Source organism: Canis aureus, chromosome 5 (genome assembly GCF_053574225.1).
Source record: "Canis aureus isolate CA01 chromosome 5, VMU_Caureus_v.1.0, whole genome shotgun sequence".
Classification (NCBI taxonomy): domain Eukaryota; kingdom Metazoa; phylum Chordata; class Mammalia; order Carnivora; family Canidae; genus Canis; species Canis aureus.
This window is the reverse complement of record NC_135615.1, coordinates 40,486,031-40,509,010: the sequence shown is the minus strand read 5'-3', so window position 1 is coordinate 40,509,010 and position 22,980 is coordinate 40,486,031. Positions and strand designations below refer to the sequence as shown.

At 36.5% G+C, this 22,980-nt stretch overlaps 2 long non-coding RNA genes across 6 annotated transcripts in view; one reads left to right on the top strand and one right to left on the bottom strand.

Moving 5' to 3' along the window:
* Window positions 1–3,540, top strand: part of LOC144314047 (uncharacterized) — a 127,695-nt gene extending 124,155 nt beyond the window's left edge. Inside the window, exon 4 of the long non-coding RNA XR_013379708.1 lies at window positions 3,207–3,540. This is a non-coding gene — a long non-coding RNA (uncharacterized LOC144314047). The remainder of the gene's footprint in view (window positions 1–3,206) is intronic.
* Window positions 1–22,980, bottom strand: part of LOC144314045 (uncharacterized) — a 146,032-nt gene that overhangs the window by 80,186 nt on the left and 42,866 nt on the right. The gene's annotated exons all lie outside the window — the stretch shown is intronic.

The following is a 22,980-nucleotide window of genomic DNA, read 5'->3' as shown; positions in this document are numbered from 1 at the left end:
AAATTAGGATGAACATTTGTGGATGGTTTGCTAATAGTAGGAGCTTTTGATGTGGCATTTAATTTAATTTTTATGGGAGTACTGTGATATGAGAATATATGCCTCATTTAAAGATGAAGATGGGGGATCCCTGGGTGGCTCAGCAGTTTAGGGCCTGCCTTTGGCCCAGGGCATGATCCTGGAGACCCGGGATCGAGTCCCACGTCGGGCTCCCTGCATGGAGCCTGCTTCTCCCTCTGCCTGTGTCTCTGCCTCTCTCTCTCCCTCTGTGTCTCTTGTGAATAAATAAATAAAATCTTATAAAAAAAATAAAAATAAAGATGAAGATGTTCAGAAAGTTCAAGTAACTGGGTCAAATTCTCCGCGCTGGTAAATAACTGAATCAGGCCTTAGATCATGTCTAGTGTGTAGCCAAGTATTATTCTAGTATACTGTAGGGCCTTGGAAGTGTGTTAAGCATTCAAATATTAATTGTCTAATGTACTTCAACTGAGCATCACTGTGTTCTAGAAACAGAGGCTATAATGTTGAGAGAGACAGATATGTTCATCTCTAGGCAATTTACAGTCTGGCATGGCAGAGAGAAAGTAGAGCACTTATAGACATTGTGATCAGTTCCAGTGGAGCCCATGAGGTCAGAATACAGAACTTTTCTGGAGCTCATGAGGGACTAATTTCATTCCAGGAGCATCAATAAAGTCTTCCCCGAGGAAAAAATATATGTCAAAAGAGGTTAGCCAGGTAACGAAGGAATATGTATGATGGAGATGCGTGGAGGCTTTCTCTGGAGACATGGGGCATTCTGGAAGTAAGAGGCAATGGGGTACCTGTGAGGAACTGTGTACAAATCCAGTATAGATCGTGTTTAGTGTTTATGAGAGCCTGGGCTGGTTGTATAGCAGGAAATGGAGAGTTGTCAGGAGCAGCTCATGAGGAACTCATTAGAGATCCATCAGTTTTCAATTGTAATCAGTGTGAAAAGTGAGGAGTATGCTCGTTTGTACTCTTGCAGGAATGACTTCTTTTCACAGCCCACAAAGAAATAATGGATGCCAAAGATAATATTTCTTAGCTTTTGTGACCTTGCTCTGTATTTCCTACACATGCTTAAAGGAAGACTTGAGTCACCAGAGTCATTAATAAGCTTATAATGTTAAGTATACTTGAAAGATTCTGAGAAGATCTGGTCATCCTTATTTCTCTCTCAGAAAGATTTTTGGAAAAAACATTTTAATGTTTGCATGACCTTTAATCAGATATATTGCACATTTTTAGATTTCAATAAATTACTGCCTTCCTATAAGTATGGGGTGGACTTAGCAGTATCATTAAGAAATGCATAAATATCATCTTTTTTCCCCCTTCATGAAGGTTTTATTCCTGCCAGCAAAGATTTTTTTTTCATTTGTGCCTATGGAAATTAAGCAGGATTTTATTAGCAATAAAAGTTTTCCAAGTTATCTTCCTTCTGGGTCTAATGTATTTCCTAGAGGCCTTCTTAGGCTGTAAAAGGACTGGGTTCTTCAAAATCTCTAGTTCTTAATCATTACTAGCTCATTAATATCACCTCTCTCAACCTCTCCTTGTCTCTTCCTCAGAAGAGCTGTGACAATGATCTAAAAATCAGGACATATTTCTGAATAAGTTTCCACATAAAGAAAACTAAACATCCTTTACAAGATGTCATATCCAACTTTAAAATACAAGAATTGCTTTCCTGTGTTAGCAAGGACTCTTTCTGGTTTGAAGTGACAGAAATCAACTTAACTTGGCTTGAGCAAAAAAGAACATGTATTGGTTCCTACAATAGTAGAGTCCAGGATGCCCCAGATTCAGGTCTGGCTAGGTTAAGGGACTCAACTCATGTCCATTGGAACTTCTCTTCCATCTCTTGGGTCTTTGCTCTGTGTGAGATTCAATTTTAGCAGGTTTGTACCATTATGGCCCAAAGATGCCATGTTATGTCTGACCAGGCAAAGAGCTTAGGAACATAGTAGTGGTTTCTTGGAACATTCAGGTTGTGTTACCAAAATAAAAAAAGATGGGTGGCAGGCAAGAAAATGACAGATTGTCCTACACAATTACTTTTCTTAGTACTTTAGGATGTATAATGCCTAAAATACAGCAAAACCATCATCTCATTTTACAGAGATGGTAAGTCCCCAAAATTCAGTCACTGTATTTTTGGGGTCTCAGGATTATAAATTCTGTGATATATAAACTTTGAAACTCATGGGAAGAGTTCTACGGTTTTCACAGGAGAATTTTCTCTAAATATTATAGTGAGATTATTACATTAAAAAATTTACTTTGTCTTCTTTTCTTTAGCCACATCGTTAACATTTTCATAAGGATAATATAGTTCCGATTTGAGCAAGACAGAGTCTGCTAAATCCTAACTTTTCAGCTCAAACCTCATTTTCTTAGCAGTATTTTCTGTGCCTAAAAGGAATCCATTATCCTTTGCTTCATTAAATGCGTCCACATGTAATGCCAGAGCATTTTCTGGTAGGTGCATCTAAAACTCTGCAGGACATCCATCAAGATCCGGGCCTTTGCCTGTAGAGGGATCTGTAATAGTTCATTTTACCTCTCAAGAAGCAACAGGAACATTTTTTGCCACCAACACTAATTGAAAGAGACTGAATACTTCTAATGAAATGTTGGTATTTCTGCAGATTAAGCAGTATGAAGGGCAAGTTGTGTTCTTTTTATTAAAAACAATATAACACATTCATTATATCCTTTTACTTTATAGAATTCCTATCTTGACCCTATGAAATGACAAAACTGGTGAGTTGAGTTCTTCACTTACAGGAAGCGAATGGCTTTTCCCTTTCTTTCCCCAAATTTGGGTGATTCTGCACCATTTTCCTTGGCCCATTTTGCACATTAACATTTGCCTCAGTACCTACTTATCTGCAGCAAGCCCTTGAATGCTTGCCTCACTTTTTCCTTAATCAAATTTGCTTTTGAAGATGTGATTTCAGTTTCTGGACTGAATGCCTTTGGTCCTGTTCTTTTTAGGTAAAATGAAAATAGCTAATTAGTAGCTCCCTTCTTCATGATCTTAAGGTTTTCCATATGGGTTATGGAGAGGATTCAGAATTATTATTATTTTTGAGGTAATTATCCAAATTGATTAGAGAACACTTTAAAAATTTTAAAAGAATCTTTTTTTTTTTTTTTTTCCAATGAGTGTTTAGATGCCATCTGGAGCTGTTGAGGTGAGTTGCGATTGAGGGCTAAGATGAGGTCATACGAATGGCCGCCAGCACAGACAAGCACATCATTAACAGCACCATGGACAGAGGAAATTACTACAGCAAGAGGGGAGAGTGAGACCATTCTCCACCCTGACCTTTTAGCACACAGCTTCTCAAGCAGAGTGAAGAAATGCCAATGCAAAGAAGAGACCTCTATAAAGTGCCACCAATTCTAAATGGATCTCTAGCTCCAGAGTTGGCTCCTCAGTGGTTAAACACTCATCAAACCTGACCATTAGGCACCATCTGCTGTGAGATTATTAGACCAGGCCATTGTAACTATGTAATATATTCTACAACATACTTTTTGTTTTTTATATCTCAAAACAATCATATGAGGTATTGCTATCTTTTGCATTTTATTTATGACGAATGGAGGAGTTTGAAAGTTATTAAGTACCTTGTTGAAGTTCACACAGCTGGTGAGTGACAGACATGAAGTATGAATCCAGACTCACTTCATGTCAAACCCTGTTCTTATCCTTCAGATCTTCTAATTCTAAGATGCCACTGGTAGACAGAACCATAAGGATGGCAGATTAAAAGCTTGATATTCATGTCTTTTTTTTTTTTTTTTTTTGGTCTACCTATTTGCCCTTTATTGGGAACAGTGCTAGCTTTCTGAGGGAGCATCAGATGAGTAAGCACATAATAATAAAAATACAAAGGATAATATTTATAGTACAACTTCCCATATAATGTATCATCATGTGATCCTACCACCTATCCTCTAAGGAAGGAAGAAGTTTTATTAAGAGGTTAAGGAAGGACTGCCCTTGGCCTAATACTAATACTAATACCAACCTATCCAGTGTACACAAGATGGAAATGAGACATGCCATCAAGTATGGATGGGACAGAGTCAGACATCAATGGTGCCATGGTAATAATTATAGCTGTAGTGAAATAATCACAAGAATAATATTTATCTGATATTTAGAACTCTGGACCAAGCTGGATCTCAGCACTTCACTTACTTTGTTATTTTTAACTCAACCATGTTAAGGTATAATCATTTATGATGAACTGCATCTATTAACAGTATACAATTTGATGAATTATGACAGATATATACACCTGTGAAACCACTATCTCAATCCAGAGTATTTCCATCATCCCCAGGATCCTTATGCCCCTTTGCAGTCTATTCTATCCTCTATCTTTGTCCCAAGGCAACCACTAGTCTGCTTTTTTTTTGTCACTACAGATTAATTTCAATTTTTAAAGAGAATTTTATATAAATGGATTAATATATGGTGTGTTCTTTTGTATTTAGTTCTTCCATTCAGAATAATAGTTTGTGTTCACTCATTTTAATGTGTGTATAAGTATTCCTCTATACAGATTAGAAGTATTCCATTGCAATGGTATACCATATTTGTCTACCCATTATTTATCAACTATTGGACATTTAAGTTATTTCCAGCATTTGGCTATTTTGAAAAAAGCTTCAAACAGTATTCAAATTTATGTCCTGTGTATTTTGATTTTGTTAGGGGTAAATGCCTGCAGTAGAATGACTGAGACCTATAGTTGGTTTATATTTAACTTCTTAAAAATTACCAATTTTTTTCAAAGTAGTTGTATAATTTTATATTTTCATAAGCAGTACATGAGAATTTCAGTTGCTCCACATCCTCATCAACACTTTTTATTTTCTTTTCGATTGTAGACATTCTAAGGGTTCAAAATGGCATCTCATTATGGCTTTAATATGCATTTCCTTCATAACTACTGATGCTAAGCATCTTTTCAGATATTGTTCACTATATTTATAATCTTTTGTGAAGCATGTGGTCAAATATTGTGCAAATTTTTATTAACAAGTTGTAAAAATACTTTAAATATTTGAATACAATTCTGTCACCAGATAAATGTATTTCAAATATTTTTATCATTCTATATCTTGCCTTTCCGTTTTCTTAATCATGTTTTTCAAAGAGAAAAATTTTAAATTTTGATTAAACTTAATTTACCCATTTCTCCTTTTACTCTTTATATATCATTTAATTCATTTTAGCATATTTAACTCTCTCATCAGCTTTATATGATATTGTAGCCCACATTTCTCAGGCTATCAGATTAGATCTCCCAGAGATTTGAGTTACCCCAAACTGCCCATTTGTAAGAATGCTAATTCAAACCACTGACTGGATGTGCAGCCAGAGGAATGAAGTCAGGGGTTATTAGCAGGCGAAAAGAACCAGGTGTGAGAAAAGTCTGTGTGGGCAAATGTTAAAAGCAGAAACTAGGGCAACATTTTGGATTCTGTCACAGAGACGATGATTCATTTCCTGAGAGGAGTTTGATATGAGGATCCATCCATTCAGCCCCTTGTTTTGAGCAAGAGTTTTCCAGGCTGAGGATTGAGATAGCAATGGGTCTCCTTATTCTAGTCCAGTGCTCTGTCCACCCTGCTGGGACACAATCCCAGTGAAAAACAGATTATCATGGTTTTTCATAGAAAAATCTAGGAGTAGTTTAAGTAGTAAGACCAAGGTGTGTTTTTCTTCTTAGGGTACGAAAAGGACTCAAACATTTTGAAATATATATATGCAAAGTATTTTCCTGACTTCAAAAGAGTCAAGGATTGAACAGTCATAGCTCAGCTTCTAGAACACTCTCCTGAGAGGAAAATCCATGCAAAGTCTTTCCCTCCTCTCTTTCTATTATTCAGGCAGGCGCCATTAATCACAATCAATTACTTCTTCATAAGTGCATCATGCCATTTCTTTTGCCACATTTCTCTGGCCAACTCTACACTCACATCTGTTTTTGGCAGATTCAAGTTCTATATTTTTCTCTTGCCCCTGGCTACCTTTGAATACCACAGCTCTGCGGCACTGCAGGTCCATCACCCAAAGGTGTGACAAAGAATATTGTACAACTACCACTGATAGCAACTTTAAATGGAAATTAGATTCCTTTCCTCACTATTTTTATGTTCCACTTTAATTTGGGCAAACTACAGTTGCAGACATCATGTTCACTGCAATCATCCATCTTTCAGAGAGCGCAACAGTAGTCCTGCTTGTTTAAGTACTTTTCATTTTTCACTCCAGTCCTCTCTCTCTCTCTTCCTTTTTTTAGTAGCATACCTCTGCCACAGGCAAAAGCATATTGTGTCTTCATGAATCTTGAGCTGCCCATTCAAGCAATAGGAAATGGGAGAGTCACCAGCTGATAAAATGTGTTGCAATGGTCTAGAGGCCTTTAACTCCTGAATTCTATTATCAGAGCAATATGCATCTTCAGGAGAAATGTCCTGGAGCCCAGACAGATCTCTAGAAGTCTGATCTTTAAGCCTTATAATACCTTTGAAAATGTAATAGTGAAAATGTAATAGGCTATATCTAAAGAAATACCAAAAAAGTAACCAGTAAACAACCAGTAAGCCCCCCTGAAATACACTGTTTGAATAAACCAGATGCTCAGATCCACCAAAATGGCAGACCTAATCCAATGTAAATATCTCAGGTTATCTGGATTTGGCAAAATATTTGGTGATTTACTGGGGGAACAAAGATCTTTTGGGTCAACCTAATTCTTAGAGAGCTTGCAGGTAAAAAGAATGGTTTGTAGGTTTACTGCTTATTCTGAGTTTGCCTCCACCAGGTATATCTTGCTTTTTTTCTCTCTTGCTTTGTCCCAGGAAAGCTAACTTCTGTGCACTGTATGGCAGGCTCTTTTGCCCTCTGGTCTGCGTGGTTTTGACCAACGAGAGACACTGACAGGAGATTAAAGAGTGAGAGGAAAGAAAGGGTAGAGTATTAATCTCCTGCCTGTCCTTTTGCTTTGTTCTGGTGCTGGAGGTAACTATGCTCTTCTGCAGCCCTTGCATCTAACAGCCAGCCACTTCTTCCTGACTCCAGATCTTCTGGGTCTGATAACACCTTTCTTCACTCCTTGCCCCTGCAAGCTTAGGACTGATAATAGATTCCCACTGTTAGCAACTCTCTGGCCATCTTACATATCTAATTGTTTTCTCAATCCTGTCTATACTCACATAATTATCCAATCATGAAATAATTTCTAATTCAATGGGTTTTTTTGGGGGAGGGGGGGCATCTGTTTCCTGAAATGATTCAGCTTTTCTGCTAGAAAAACTTTCTCTTTCTTGACAGATTGGTTTTATTTCAGTGTGATTACTTAGTAAAAGCTACACATGCTTACTGCTAACAATATCTTAAGTGCATTTTGAGCAAGTAAAAGTGCACACAAATTATATAATAGGCATAAATTGAGTAATCCCAAATGGTTCCATTTATACCCAACCCCTTATCTCCTTGGCCTCTTCAGAAATCTGAGTTTGTAACCTGCTATGTTGCAACCCTGGCTTTGAAACTTCCCAGTAAAGACTCAGGTGAGGAATTTAACAAGGTGCTTGAAGCAGGTATCATTTCCCTTTAGGAAGTTTTGTGCTGCAGGTGAGTTGCTAGTCAAAGAACCTCCTTCCTTGTTGCCTGACAGACACGATCCAACTTTTCTTCTTCCCAGGTCTCTCCCCAAGTCCTAGGCAATAAGACCATAAGATTGTTTCTAAAGGTTATTTAGTCTTGAAGGGCTGAATCTATACATTAAAACAAACCTTTTGATTTTTTCCCCTGGATTAGTGACACTTTAGCCCATTAAAATGGCAGGTAAAGAGACCTTAAACTGTAATGGGCTTTTGGAAAACTGACCCAAATTGCTGTTTTTACATTTTACCTTCTTTTTTGGTGAAATAAAGCTAACTGGTTTCTCTCTTCCATTTTCCAATTCTGCTGTTAACACATTTTTCCAATAAAGAAGATGCTTGCTTGCAGTAAATTAAATACTTGGAAACTATGCCAATTCCTTCAGGATGATTATTGCTACCTTGGCTAATTTCCCCCTCCTTCTTTTCAAGAATTTCCTGATTCAGTGGAATTTTTCTTCTGAGTATATTTTTATTTTGTGTGTTCTGGTAGACATACTCCCCCAAAATAAAGTACTATTTAGCTATAAATGGACATTTTTGAAATGTTAATACTTATAAATGCTTATACATAGGGTCTTCATGTTATTCCTCTGAAGCTGGATGGAAGAATGAATCTGCTAGGATCCCTGTCACATTCATAGTAATCAAAGAAATTACAACAAAACAGTAGCTACTTATGTTGAGCATTTAGCACATGCCAATATATATGTCGAAGAATTTACATGCTGTATTAGATTCTAGGCATACAAGAATCCTGAGATGGAGTTACTGTAATCATCCCAATGGTTACATAGGTGGAAGAGGGGGAACCAAGCAGGGCCCAAGCCCAGGTTATTTGGACTCTGCAGTCCTAGTGCCCCATAACCACAGCTCATTGTCTCTACATCTAAGATGTAACCAGGCCTAAACATGTGGCAACTAACTTGTTACAAGAATGCCTTTTCTTCCTCCCTCTACTTAGTTTATTCCCATAGGTTTCTGATGTGTCATGCTAGGATACCAGTTTCCTGAAGGGAATGTTTTAGAGACCATTACTCCTTTTTTTTTTGCCATGTTTGAAGGGTTTAGGGAAAGAAGGATGTGATCAATGGTAATGGGGTTATAGAGATAGTGGATGATAAAAAAGTGATCTTCTAAGTTGAGTTTTTCTAAATCAGTTTCATAATATCTTAGGAATCACCAATCAAGAAACTGTTAATGGTAATTTTCATAAAATCTTTTAAATAGTCATAGTGACCAGATTTGATAGCTGAAAATGTTACAGAAAGGGTAACATTTTTTTTTTTCAATTAGGGTCCATCTCCAGTGTAATTCACTTAGTAAACATGGAGCACTCATCAAGAGCTAGGGCCAGTCTGAAGCTAGGAATTTATATGTAAAACAAGACACAGTCTCTTGCCCTGAATGGGTTCATTTGCCAGCCCATGCCAACAAATTTTTAAGTATAAGTTGACAAGTTCCACCAGACATCTTGGAAAATTCAGTATTTGTGGTTTCAACTGTTCCTAAGCACTGAAGTTCCACAAACCAGGATAATTTATTGTTTTGCTTAAGCATGGATTGAAGTACTCAGGATTTGGTGTCATTATGGGAAGAGAAGCATATCACTGATTAATGGGTGAGCAATGCTGACATCTCATCATCTGTATCTTCTCATGGCCCTAATGTGCACAACCCACATTAAATGATAACAACTTTATATTTGAAAACAAATCCAAATGTAGTGCTTGTGACAAATGTGAGGAGAAAGTGAAGCAGTCTAAGGAAATGCTGGTTCTTTACAGAATGTAGAAATGTTGGATAATTTAAGAAGTAACATGTCACATTCCTTTATGGGTTTGGATATATGACAGAAATGTGCCACAATTTTTATGTAAGTGGCTTTCAAACTTTTTTTTGTCCACAAAATAACTTTTCTTCACAGTCTAATAAATACACACACATGCACACATGCACGCACACACTAAAATGAAACAAAACTTCAATAACACAATACTTGCCTTTACTGTAGGTCATGTACTGTGATATTTTCCCAACCCTTTCTGTTTTTATATTTTTAATGCTGATTATGATCCACTAAATTGGTTTTATAATCCACTAATGGTTTGTAGCCCCCAGTTTGAAAAACACTGCTCTCTATTAACAATATGAATAAATAAACCAGTAAAGAAGTCAGTTGATCAAACTGTCTCAGCTGGGTATCCAGCTAGACTTTATTTTAATAGTATTATAAATTACTTTAATCCCATGTTTACACAATCATTAAAGGTCTTATGGGGTCACTTAAATTTTTCATTTACTCTTCACTGCACTTTATGGGAAGAATTATACAATACAGTAATACTTGTGAATGTAGGGGTTTGCAGAGCTCACAGGATAAAGTATAAGCTCTCTGAATACACTGGCTGAGGAGTAAATAGATGAGGGCAGGATTGTGTTTGAGCACTGTAAGAAAGTAACATTTAACATGACTTGGAAAGATGAGTAGAATTTGACAGGTAGAGAAAGAGGAAGGATGGTTTACACTGGAAAGGCCACAATTATGGCTTGTGGGGGATCCCTGGGTGGCTCAGTGGTTGGGCGCCTGCCTTTGGCTTGAGGTGTGATCCTGGGGCACCGGGATTGAGTCCCACGTTGGGCTCCCAGTGTGGAGCCTGCTTCTCCTTCTGCCTGTGTCTCTGCCTCTCTCTTTCTGTGTGTGTGTGTGTGTGTGTGTGTGTGTGTGTGTGTGTGTGTCTATCATGAATAAATAAATAAAATCTTTAAAAAACTTATGGCTTGTGGCTTTGCTGACATGATGAAGCCTGATGCTCCCTTCCTTTGAGCAAATGTACAGCTTTCATAGACATAGATTATTTTACTGCAAATGGGAATGGGAACCTAGAGTTCCTATGGGATTTTGGGTGGAATTCAGGAAGGGAATTGAAGAACAAACTTTGTAAGATTATTTCTTTCTTAGATTATAAACTTCTTAAGAGAGTTAGCACCTCAGTTTGACCCATTTGTATTTCCTAGTGACTAAAACAGGGTCTGGTGCACAGTAAGTATTCAAGATACTTTCTACATGAATAAATCACTGAGTGAATGGATAAAGGAGTACATGGTTTGCCTTGGTGATAACCACCTGAACTCTGCTTACCCAAGGTCCCTTGTCTTCTAGTGCAATTATGTAGAGTTTGCACTTATTCCACTCCTAGGAACATTCTAAATTCAGTGCTCTCTTTCTGTCTTCCTGGCTGATCTAGTCTCTGTTTTATAAGCATCTTTTGTAATATCCTACCTGTGTTGATTCTGCTCTGTTTACTCAGAATTTTCCCACAAAGCCTTACTGGGAATATTTCAGCTCCTATGGTGACTTTGATTCTCCTCTCATTTCTAAATTTACTAATTATTAAATTAAAACTAATTTAATAATTATTAAGAATTTAATACATACATATATTTTTAAATTTAAGAATATTTGAGAAATGAACAAAGTATACAATATGAACAAAACAAGTGTCTATAGTAATATTCTCTAGAGAGAACTGTTAAGATTTTGTTGCTGGAAGTTACTGACATTTTAACATGTCTATATGGTTAATTATATATGTGAATATAAATTGGAAACAGGAGATATATAACATTTTTACACTGCTTTTCACTTAATGTGAAATTTTCCTGAGTTGAAGTATTTTTCAAGAATCTTACTTTAATGCCTATAAGGTAGTTCATTATTCCATTACGCATGAGTATATATTTAATAAAACTTTTCATATTTTTTGTTGGACATTTGTTTTGTTCTTAATTTTTCACTTTGAAAACAACTCCATAATAGATGCCTTTATAGCCAAGACTTTAATTGTGTACCTATTATTTCCTACTTGACATTGTGTATGTCTATTAAATATATATGTATATATATATCATAAATAAATAGAAGTGACATTACTTGGGAAAAGGTCATAAGAATTTTAAATAGTATCACTAAAATGTGACAAGTGACATCATGTCCATCCCCAGGAGACTATTGCAACTCACATTCTCCTCAGTACAGTATGAATACCTATTTCTCTTTTTATTTTCTTCTTCAACTTTTTATTTAAATTCTAGTTAGTGAACATATAGTGCAATATTGGTTTCAGGAGTAGAATTCGTAGTTCATCACTTACGTACAACACCCGTGTTCATTACAAGTGCCCTCCTTAATACCCGTCAGCCTGACCCCCACTGCTTCTCATCTCCTTCCCAGAAACCCCCTGCCCTCACAGAAAGTGCCTGCCTGTGCTCTCTCCCCCTCCTCCCACCCCATGCCCTTTCCCTTCTGAGTTCTGTGCAGTGCAGTGGGAGGGGAGAGAGCCACAGCTCCCAAATCCTATGCAATAAAGTGCCTCTTAGGACTGCCAAAAAAAAAAAAAATCTATCTATCCACCCTACCTCCATCAACTCTCAATTTATTCTCTATTTGGTAAGAGTCTCTTATGGTTTTTCTCCCTCTCTCATTTTCCCCCCTCCCATGTGTTTATCTGTTTTGTTTCTTAAATTCTACATGTGAGTGACATCATATGGTATTTGTCTTTCTCTGACTGACTTATTTTAGCTTAACATAACATACTTTAGCTCCATCCACGTTGATGTAAATGGCAGGTATTCATCTTTTCTGATGGCTGAGTAATATTCCATTGTATATATACCCCACAACTTCTTTGTCCATCCATTGTCCATAATTTGGCTGTTGTTGATAATACTGCTATAAACACAGGGTGCATGTACCCCTTCTGTATTTTTGTTCTTTTGGGTAAATACCTAATAATGCAATTACTTCATCACAGGGTAGTTCTATTTTTTAATTTTTGGGGAACCTCCACACTGTTTTCCAGCATGGCTGCACTAGTTTGCATTCTCACCAAGAGTGTAAGAAGTTTCCCTTTTCACTGCATCCTTGCCAAAACCTGTTGTTTCCTGTGTTGCTAATTTTAGCCATTCTGAAAGGTGTGAGATGGTATCTTATTACAGTTTTGATTTGTATTTCGCCAATGCCAAATGATGTTGAGCATCTTTTCATGTGTCTGTTGTCCATCTGGATGTCTTCTTTGGAAAAATGTCTATTCATGTCTTCTTCCCATTTCTTAACCGGATTATTTTTGGGGGGTGCTAAGTTTGATAAGTTCTTCACAGATTTTTGGGTATTGAGTTTGATAAGTTCTTTACAGGTTTTGGATACTAACCCTTTATCAGATGTCAATTGCAAATATCTTCTATTGTGTAGGCAGCCTTTCAGTTTTGTTGATTGTTTTCTTCTCTATGTAAAAGCTTTTTATCTTGGAAGTCCCAGTAGATCATTTTTGTTTTTGTTTCCCTTGCTTCTGGTGATGTGTCTAGTAAGAAGTTGCTGCCTATGTTCTCCTCTAGGAGTGTGATGGCTTCCTGTCTTGCATTTAGATTGTTCATCCATTTTGAATTTATTTCTGTGTATGGTATAAGAAAGTGATCCAGATTCATTCTTCTGCATGTTACTGTCCAGTTTTCCTAACACCATTTGTTGAAGAGAGTGTCTTTCCTGCCTTGTTGAAGATTAGTTGAGCATATAGTTGTGGGTTCATTTCTGGATTTTGTATTCTGTTACACTGATCTATGTCTATTTTTATGCTAGTACCATACTGTCTTGATGACTATAGCTTGTAATTTAGTTTGACGTCCAGAATCGTGGTGCCTCTAACTTTACTGTGCTTTTTCAGGGTTGCTTTGGCTATTTGGGGTCTTTTTTTGGTGGTTCCATAAAAATGTTAGGATTATTTATTCTATCTCTGTGAAAAATTCTGGTGCTATTTTGATTTTGATAGGGACTGCATTAAATGTGTAGATTGCTTTGGGTAGAATAGATATTTTAACAATGTTTGTTCTTCCAATCCATGAGCATGGAATATTTTTCTATTTCTTCATGTCTTCTTTAATTTCTTTTGTAAGTGCTCTCTAGTTTTCAGAGTTTACGTCTTTGGCTAGGTTTATTCTTAGGTATCTTATCACTTTTGTTGCAATTGCAAATGGGATCAATTCTTTGATTTCTTTTTCTGCTGCTTCATTATTGATATATTAAAATGCAACAGATTTTTCTGGATGTTGATTCTATATCCCAAGACTTTGCTAAATTCATGTATTAATTCTAACGATTTTTGGGTGGAATCTTTGGGTTTGATAAATAGAGTATCATGTCATCTGTGAGGAGCCAAATTTTGACTTCCTCCTTGCCAATTTGAACATTTTTTTATTTCTTCTTGTTGTGTGATTGCTGAAGCTAAGACTTTCAGTACTATGTTAAATAGTAATGGTGAGAGTGGACATCCCTGTCTTATTCCTAAACATAGAGGAAAAGCTCTCAGTTTTTCCCCAATGAGAATGATACTAGTTGTGGGTTTTTCCTATATGGCTTTTATGATGTTGATGTATATTCCATCTATGCCTACTTTGTTGAGGGTCTTTATCAAGCAGGGATGCTCTATTTTGTCAAATGCTTTTTCTGCTTCTACTGAGAGGACTGAATGCCTATTTCTCTACCTACTTACCAACTTTATCTTTTTTTTTAAGATTTTATTTATTTATTGATGAGAGACACACAGAGAGAGAGGCACAGACACAGGCAGAGGGAGAAGCAGGCTCCATGCAGGGATCCCGACATGGGACTTGATCCCGGGTCTCCAGAATCACACCCTGGGCTAAAGGCGGCGCTAAACCACTGAGCCACCCAGGCTGCCCTACTTACCAGCTTTAGTCCAAACATGTTGAGTTTAGTAATTCTAGAGCTAAAAACAATGACATCAGCAGTGGATGTGAATTTTTGTTTTGTTTTTTAATAGGTTGCTTCTAATATTACTACATATAATTATTATCTATTTTCCTGACTTTTGAAACTGACTGTTCATGGCCTTTGTTCATTTTTCAACTCAGATGTTACTCTTTTTCTTCTTGTTTTAAAAAGCCATTAGCTAGTAATGGCTTTTATATTATAAAAGCTCTTATATTCTAGCTCTTATATTCCTTGCTTTTATTATATTCTTCTTATATTCTTCTTATATTCTAGCTCTTATATTCCTTGTCCACTCCTATCATATAATGTGGGCCATACTCTTTTATATACACACACATGCCAACTAGATTGCAGACTTCTGAGCAAAATGGGCTTATTCTTGTACAAATCTCATTCCTGGGGATCCCTGGGTGGCTCAGCGGTTTAGTGCCTGCCTTTGGCCCAGGGCGCGATCCTGGAGTCCCAGGATCGAGTCCTGCGTAGGCTCCCGGCATGGAGCCTGCTTCTCCCTCCTCCTGTGTCTCTGCCTCTCTCTCTCTCTCTATCATAAATAAATAAATCTTAAAAAAAAAAAAACACAAATCTCATTCCCTGGAGAGCAGTGTAGACAAATGGGAAGGATATCTGTGGAGTCCACCAGTGTTAAGATTTACCTATCAATTTTCACCTGAACAAGCTCTTCCATGTCCCTACACCTGCTTTTTTCTTCTGAAAAAAAAAAGGGGTGGGGGGTAAATAGTCTCTCTTCTTCAGAGAGTGGTGAGGATTAAATGAAATAATTTATGTAAACCCTCACACAGTGACTGGTACATGGTGGAAAGTCCTAAGTATTAACTACTTTTATTCTTATTTGTTTTTCTGCATAACATTCACCCCAATGTTTTGAAACATATTAGGACCACAATAAACATAATAACTAGTCAATTTTGTTGGATCAATAAAATAGTCAAAACATAATTTGTTTTTAAACAAAATGTTTAGAAAAATTTAGACAAAAGTTTGGTTTCTCCTTTCTCAAATGCTTTCCAGTTCCATGCCATTTAAGATAGAAACAGTCTTAACATAATCAGTTCTCATGACTAGGCTGTAGGTAGGTATTTTACAAGTCACACCTTCCTTCTTAATAAACTAACAATAGCTCAAAAGAAATGCTCTTCAACATCTGGACTCCTTTCCACATGACATCTGCAATGGTAGACTCATGAATGGATTTTCCAAAATAGGGCTGGGGAGTGACCTGGTCCAAAAAGTTCTGTATTTGAATTTGGAATTCTGCTTCATGGACAGAGTTAGTCATAAGTGTTTGTGGCACTTCCCTCTGATGACGTCGGCTATTGTGATCCAACTTTCGTCAAATATGCACACTTAGAGTGATTCTAATTGGTTCTTCTCTCCCCATTTGGTTCTGTAGCATTGCCATTTAAAAATATACAGACCTTTGGGGGCTTCTGGGTAGTTCAGTTGATTAAATGGCTGTCTGTTGGTTTCAGCTCAGGTAGTGATCTCATGAGTTGTGGAACAGAGCCCCATGATGGGCTCTACACTGGATGGCTCCACTACTTGAAGATTCTCTTGCTTTTCCTCTTCTCTTACTTGTGCACAAGCAAATGCTCTCTCACTCTCTTTCTAAGATAAATTTATATTTTAAATAAATTTAAAAATTAAAAAATTTTTAAGAGACATAGACCTTTGGAGAATGCTGTCAGGGAAAGCTAAACAATTTCATAAAACTACAAGAGAAGTTTTCTCCTCTGATTGATATTGGCTTTGGAGAGTTCATGACATCAGACATTTAGCTTTTATTTACTCCTTTATTCATTCCGTTTGCCCCACACAACAAAAGATCTTATTAAATCTGTATCAAATTATTTCCCCATCACACTGCATCAGTGAGGATCAATGCCATTCCGCTGACATTCTTACACTTGATTCTTACACTTGATTCTTCTGCCTCCTAGGCCCATTTTACTTCATCTGGGCAACAGGTACTGTGGATCCATAAATAATGGTACTTTAATGGTACTTTCCTTATTGATATAGACATAGCTGAAGTTTTGCTATATGTCCACTGATCCCCATATCAGTTTCCCTCTTTATCCTCTACTCACTGTCTTCATATGCAAACACAAGGCAGAAGATAATTTTCTGTCTCTTCAATTTTCAGACTCACTTTTTTGAGACTAACAGCTTTCTTTTCTCTTTAACATTTTTCCTTCTTGGGTAGAGAATCAAAGGAAATTCTGTCATGGAGATGTTGCTGCTCATTTTCTTTCCTTACCTTTTATCTGTTTTACTAAGCTAGCTTTTCCAGGCTTGAGTCAATCTTCCAACATGCACTTCTTTCATAGTATTTTTTTTAATTATTTATTTGAGAGAGGGAGAGAAAGCATGAGAAGGGGAGGACTCTGAGATCATGACCTGAGTTGAAACCAAGAGTTGGATGCTCAACTGACTGAGCCACCTAGGTGTCCTTATAGTATTTTTTAATAGCAGTTTTTATGGAGGTATAGTTTCCATATCACAAAAAGTACCACCCCCTTTGTAGTATTTTTTGGAGCAAGTGGAATGGAAGAGTGAGAGCAAAAATACCATTTCAGTCATATAATTTTTTATCCTCATCTTTTATTTGTTTCTTAGTCAAACACTAAAGCTACTTTTGATATTGACATGTTTTTTTAGATTATTATCAAATTATTTCTTGCCAAACTATTTTTGTTTTATTTCACATGAGATCAGTAATTTCTCTGGTCCATGGTGTGCCCTTCTCTGGTAAGCATTTATTTATGTTTCATTATTACTGTACTTCAGTAGCTCAGGTTTTTAGAAGCACTCAATCTTATGAATTTCTAAAAATGTGTCATTGATATTTGGTATAATATTAGCCTTACCCTGTACACTGACAGATTATCTAATATAGAGAACATAACACAGTAGGAGTCACAAAACAAAATTAAAGCAATGCAAAATGTACGATATAGTCTAATTATAATATGCACTAGAAATTGTTAGTGTAGGTAGGAAAAGAAGGACAGTTACTAGAAAATACTGATTTATAGGATAATAACAAAAATAACTAGGCTTGGTAAATATTTGATACCATACATATGGCAACCAAAACAAAGGAGGAAAGTGGAATATATACACTGGGGTTAATTAATTCATTAGTTTAGAAACTCCATTTGGGGACCTAATAGTATTTTTAAATATATATTGTTTAATTTTTATTTATTTATGATAGTCACAGAGAGAGAGAGAGAGAGAGAGAGAGAGAGAGGCAGAGACACAGGCAGAGGGAGAAGCAGACTCCATGCACCGGGAGCCCGATGTGGGATTCGACCCCGGATCTCCAGGATCGCGCCCTGGGCCAAAGGCAGGCGCCAAAACGCTGCGACACCCAGGGATCCCCGGGGACCTAATAGTATTGAAACTGATTGATACTGAGCACTAGGATATCAGCTTATGAAGACTGACAAGTTCTGCATTCCTAAGGAGTTTATAATCTAGACTTGTGCTAATACAATAGCTATTACTCATATGTGGCTATCTTGGCCACAGTAACTTCTTGCAAGATACATCCATGAAGGCAAAAGAAACAAAAGCAAAAATGAACTATTGGGACTTCATCAAGATAAGAAGCTTTTGCACAGCAAAGGATACAGTCAACAAAACTCAAAGACAACCTACAGAATGGGAGAAGATATTTGCAAATGACATATCAGATAAAGGGCTAGTTTCCAAGATCTATAAAGAACTTATTAAACTCAACACCAAAGAAACAAACAATCCAATCATGAAATGGGCAAAAGACATGAACAGAAATCTCAGAGGAAGACATAGACATGGCCAACAAGCACATGAGAAAATGCTCTGCATCACTGGCCATCAGGGAAATACAAATCAAAACCACAATGAGATACCACCTCACACCAGTGAGAATGGGGAAAATTAACAAGGCAGGAAACCACAAATGTTGGAGAGGATGCGGAGAAAAGGGAACCCTCTTACACTGTTGGGAATGTGAACTGGTGCAGCCACTCTGGAAAACTGTGTGGAGGTTCCTCAAAGAATTAAAAATAGACCTCCCCTACGACCCAGCAATTGCACTGTTAGGGATTTACCCCAAAGATTCAGATGCAATGAAATGCCGGGACACCTGCACCCCGATGTTTATAGCAGCAATGTCCACAATAGCCAAACTGTGGACGGAGCCTCGGTGTCCATCGAAAGATGAATGGATAAAGAAGCTGTGGTCTATGTATACAATGGAATATTACTCAGCCATTAGAAATGACAAATACCCACCATTTGCTTTGACATGGATGGAACTGGAGGGTATGATGCTGAGTGAAGTAAGTCAATCAGAGAAGAACAAACATTATATGGTCTCATTCATTTGGGGAATATAAAAAATAGTGAAATGGAATAAAGAGGAAAGGAGAAAAAATGAGTGGGAAATATCAGTGAGGGTGACAGAACATGAGAGACTCCTAAATCTGGGAAATGAACAAGGGATGGTGGAAAGGCAGGTGGGTGGGGGGTGGGGGTGACTAGGTGACGGGCACGGAGGAGGGCAGGGCGCTTGATGGGATGAGCACTGGGTGTTATGCTATATGTTGGCAAATTGAATTCCAAATAAATAAATAAAAATAGTGTTATTACCTTTGAAAGTTTAATAATAAATTATCTCAAACCTACAAAAAAGCCAAAAAAATTATATGCATCTATTGTAATCATTACCAAGATGAAACATATGCTGCTGTATTTCATATTTGTCTCAGCTGACTTTCTTTTTTTAAATATAAGATATAAAATATTATAAATAAGGAAAAGCCCATATTCCCCTCCCTTCTCCTCCCTTTTTTCCTAAAGGTAACCATTATTCTCAAGATGGTATGAATCACCCACAAATATATTTTTGCAGGAATATATTGATAAACAGTATAAACTATATTTTTTATAATTTGTACATAAATGATAACATTTACTTGCAACTTGCTCTTTTAAGTTGCTTGTTGTTTCCATTTAGCAATTTATTTTGAGATTTAACCACAGTGATATGTTATTCTATATATTCATTTATCAACTCTATAATATTTTCTATACAAAAACCCACTGTGTATTTATCTACATCCAGTATAGGAAACTGTTTGGAGCTTTCCAACTGATGTCTACATTCTAAACATTTTATAGGCTCTGTTGGACAACCCGACCTCTGTCCCAGAGTTCAGTAGCCCACAGATTCTAAGTCTTTCAAGTAAGTGCCCTGCAGAGGGTAAAACGGAAACCTGCTTCCATAGTGCTGTTGGATGCCTCATCATGGGCTTGCTTCCAGTGGGGAACCCTCTGAGAGGTCTTCTGTGTATGCTCTAATAGGCATATAGGGTAGGTAACCAGTGACACTGCAGTGCAGAGTAGCTGACCCCATTGATACTCTTTCTTGGAACCCTACTTATTAATTCTTTCCTAAATAAATGGGTCTCTATGTAAATTAAATCCTAAGAAATAGCTTGTAAAACACATGCACTCATTTCTTGAGGGGAAAAATAAGTCACTAAATTTATGTCAAAATTTCTACTCTACCTGAATATATTTAGCTGATATCTTTTGATGTTCTGATCTCATAAATTTAAAAGTAACACTTGGATCCTAGCTAGGAAGACAGGCAGCAGGCACTATGTCTATTTCTCCTTCCTTTTGCCTCCTCCTCTCAAAGGATTCTGTCCTTTATGGAATGTGAAATTAGCCTGGAGATTTTTAAGAACTTCAGTATAATACTGACTATGTTTTCCATCCTGGGTGTTTAAAGTACACTCTTCTTATTCTTTCCTCAGGTTACAAACCAAACCTGCATTCACCTACAAGGTGAAACTGCTTTTGTACTATTTTAAAGGCAGGGGAACTTCAGAAACGTTAATATAGATCATTTCTACATTTTAGGCATTTTCACACTTTAGGTTACTAGTTTAGCAAAAAACATTAGCAAATTGGACATTTCAAAAAATTGAGGATCCAGAGAGGGCTCAAAGATTGATTGTCAGAACAGGCCTGAGGGTCGTTTTCACAGATTGTATTTTGTAGGAAGCCCATACAAAACATATTGGAAAAGTAATTGCTCAACCCAATTCAGTTCAATAAGGCAGTATATACCCATCTTATGTACCTCTTAATGGTGGGGGAAGTTTTAAATTTGCCCCCCAGCACAGCAATTTTCTAAAGTCTAATGCAAAAGTACAATAGAGATGAAAGGACTCAAGAACCCCCTGCCCTTACTCAGTCACCCCTTGCCCCCACATATTTACAGAATGCAAAATTTGTGAAAGACACAATGTTAGTAAGTGTTGGGAATGGGAATGCAAATAGAACCCTGAAATGACTTTGGTTTCTGGTCCTTTGATGAATTGGTAACTAAATAATTTTATAGCTAAGAACAACAAAATATTCTGGATAAAACATATTTTAAACTCATTTTTAAAATATCTAACATTACTGTGGCAAAGTGCAGAGTATATGTAATCTGCCATGACACAAACATATATATGTACAAAAGGAAAAGAAGAGAAGGAAGAACAGGAGGAGGAAGAGGAAAAAGAAGAAGGACCAAAGAAAGGATCCTTAGAGGTAAATAAATTTTATCCTCATATGAACCTTGTTGATTTTAGGATTTTGTTTTAATAACTATGCAGGGCATAAAAGAATGGAAAAAAAAGATGAGGGTTTGTATAAAGTAAAATCATATTAGGAAACCCCAATATCAATCTGAAGAACCAAAGGACTATTCTTTTACAGTAAGGGTGAGTAATAAGTTAACTCATTATCTAGAAGTTAACATGAAACCTTGTCACATTTGGCCTCAATACTGACTGGAGGGAAAAGATAATTAATTAACAACCAATTGCCCTACCTCAGGTTTAGAGCTCAAATTCCTGTTACCTTTTATAACTTAAATTTTCTCAGCAGATAATGTCAAGTAGCTAATAACATGAGGTAACTAACAAAATCAAATGCAATATTCTTTGGAGAAATCCAACTTTAGACTAGATTTCAAAGATTTCTTGCAGAGGCTTTTCTTGCAGAGGCTTTCCCAAAGTATAAGACCTCTCAGGCAAAAATCATATATCATGTAAGCAAACAAGCTACCACGAGTTAAACCCAAAGAATTAACAGAGTTGAATCCTACCCAGAAGTCTTCATTAGTGAAATTATCAATAGAATTAAAACTAAGTATGTGTAATGTGTTTCAAGATTTAACAGAAAGGATTGATATCATGAATAAGAAGATTATAAAGCAACCAGCCATATGTGAAGAAGAATGAAATACAGCTTTAGATATGAAAAATATAATAATTGAAGTAAAAAAGTAACTGAAGTGTGAAAGGAACAAATTAGAATCTGCTGAAAATAAAAGTAGTGATCTGGAGAAGGGATCTGAAGAAACATATTTTGGAGAGAGACAGAGAAATGGAAAATATTTTTTAAGAGGTGGGGATCAGGAGGTATGGAGAATAGAATAGGAAGTGATCAGAATTCAAAAGGTGAGAACAGAGAAAATTGGGAAGAGTTAATATTCTAAGTAATAATGATAGAAGTCTTCAAAATTGTTGAAAGGCAACAAATTGTAAGGCTATACAACCCATGATAAAACACAAACAAAATATAAAAAGACATATATATATATATATATATATAGTCATAAATGTGTCTATCTATCTATCAATCTATCTATCTATCTATCTATCTATCGAACACAAAAACAAAGATTGTATTTTTAAAGAAGCCAGAGAAGGAAGAGAGGCCACCTACAAAGGAATGGCAGCCTGAAAGCTGAATTATCAGCAGCATGCACTGGAAGTCAGAAACCAATGAAATACCTTCAAGGTACTGAGACAAAAATAACTTATAATGACAAGAACAAAATAAAAACATTGCAAGAGTTTACCTCCCTATAAAGATTATCTAAAGGATGTATTTCCATGAGATAAAAGTTATCTCAGAAAGTCTAACATATAAAAAGAATGAGAACTATGATTTTTTATCATGTAAATAAATCTAAACAATTTTATAGAAGTGTTTAAGGATTATAAACAAAACAAGACAAAACTATGGGAAGATACATGCAAATTGAGAGTAGTGGTGGTTTGAACTAAAACATGCTGAAGTTTTTATATTGCTTATATGGAAAGCAAAGTCATTGGGGTTCATTTTTAGCTTCATTCAATTTTTTAAAAATATATTTTATTTATTTATTCATGAGAGACACAGAGAGAGAGGCAGAGACGCAGGCAAAGAGAGAAGCAGGCTCCATGCAGGGAGCCCAATATGGGACTCATTTCCAGAATCCCAGGATCATGCCCTGAGAGGCCTCATTTAATTAAGTGAGCATATTAAAATAGTTTTTAAATAATATCCGAATTGCTGTTCTTCAGTTACACTAGATGAATAAATTGTGAAGATCTATCGTACAATAGATTGTC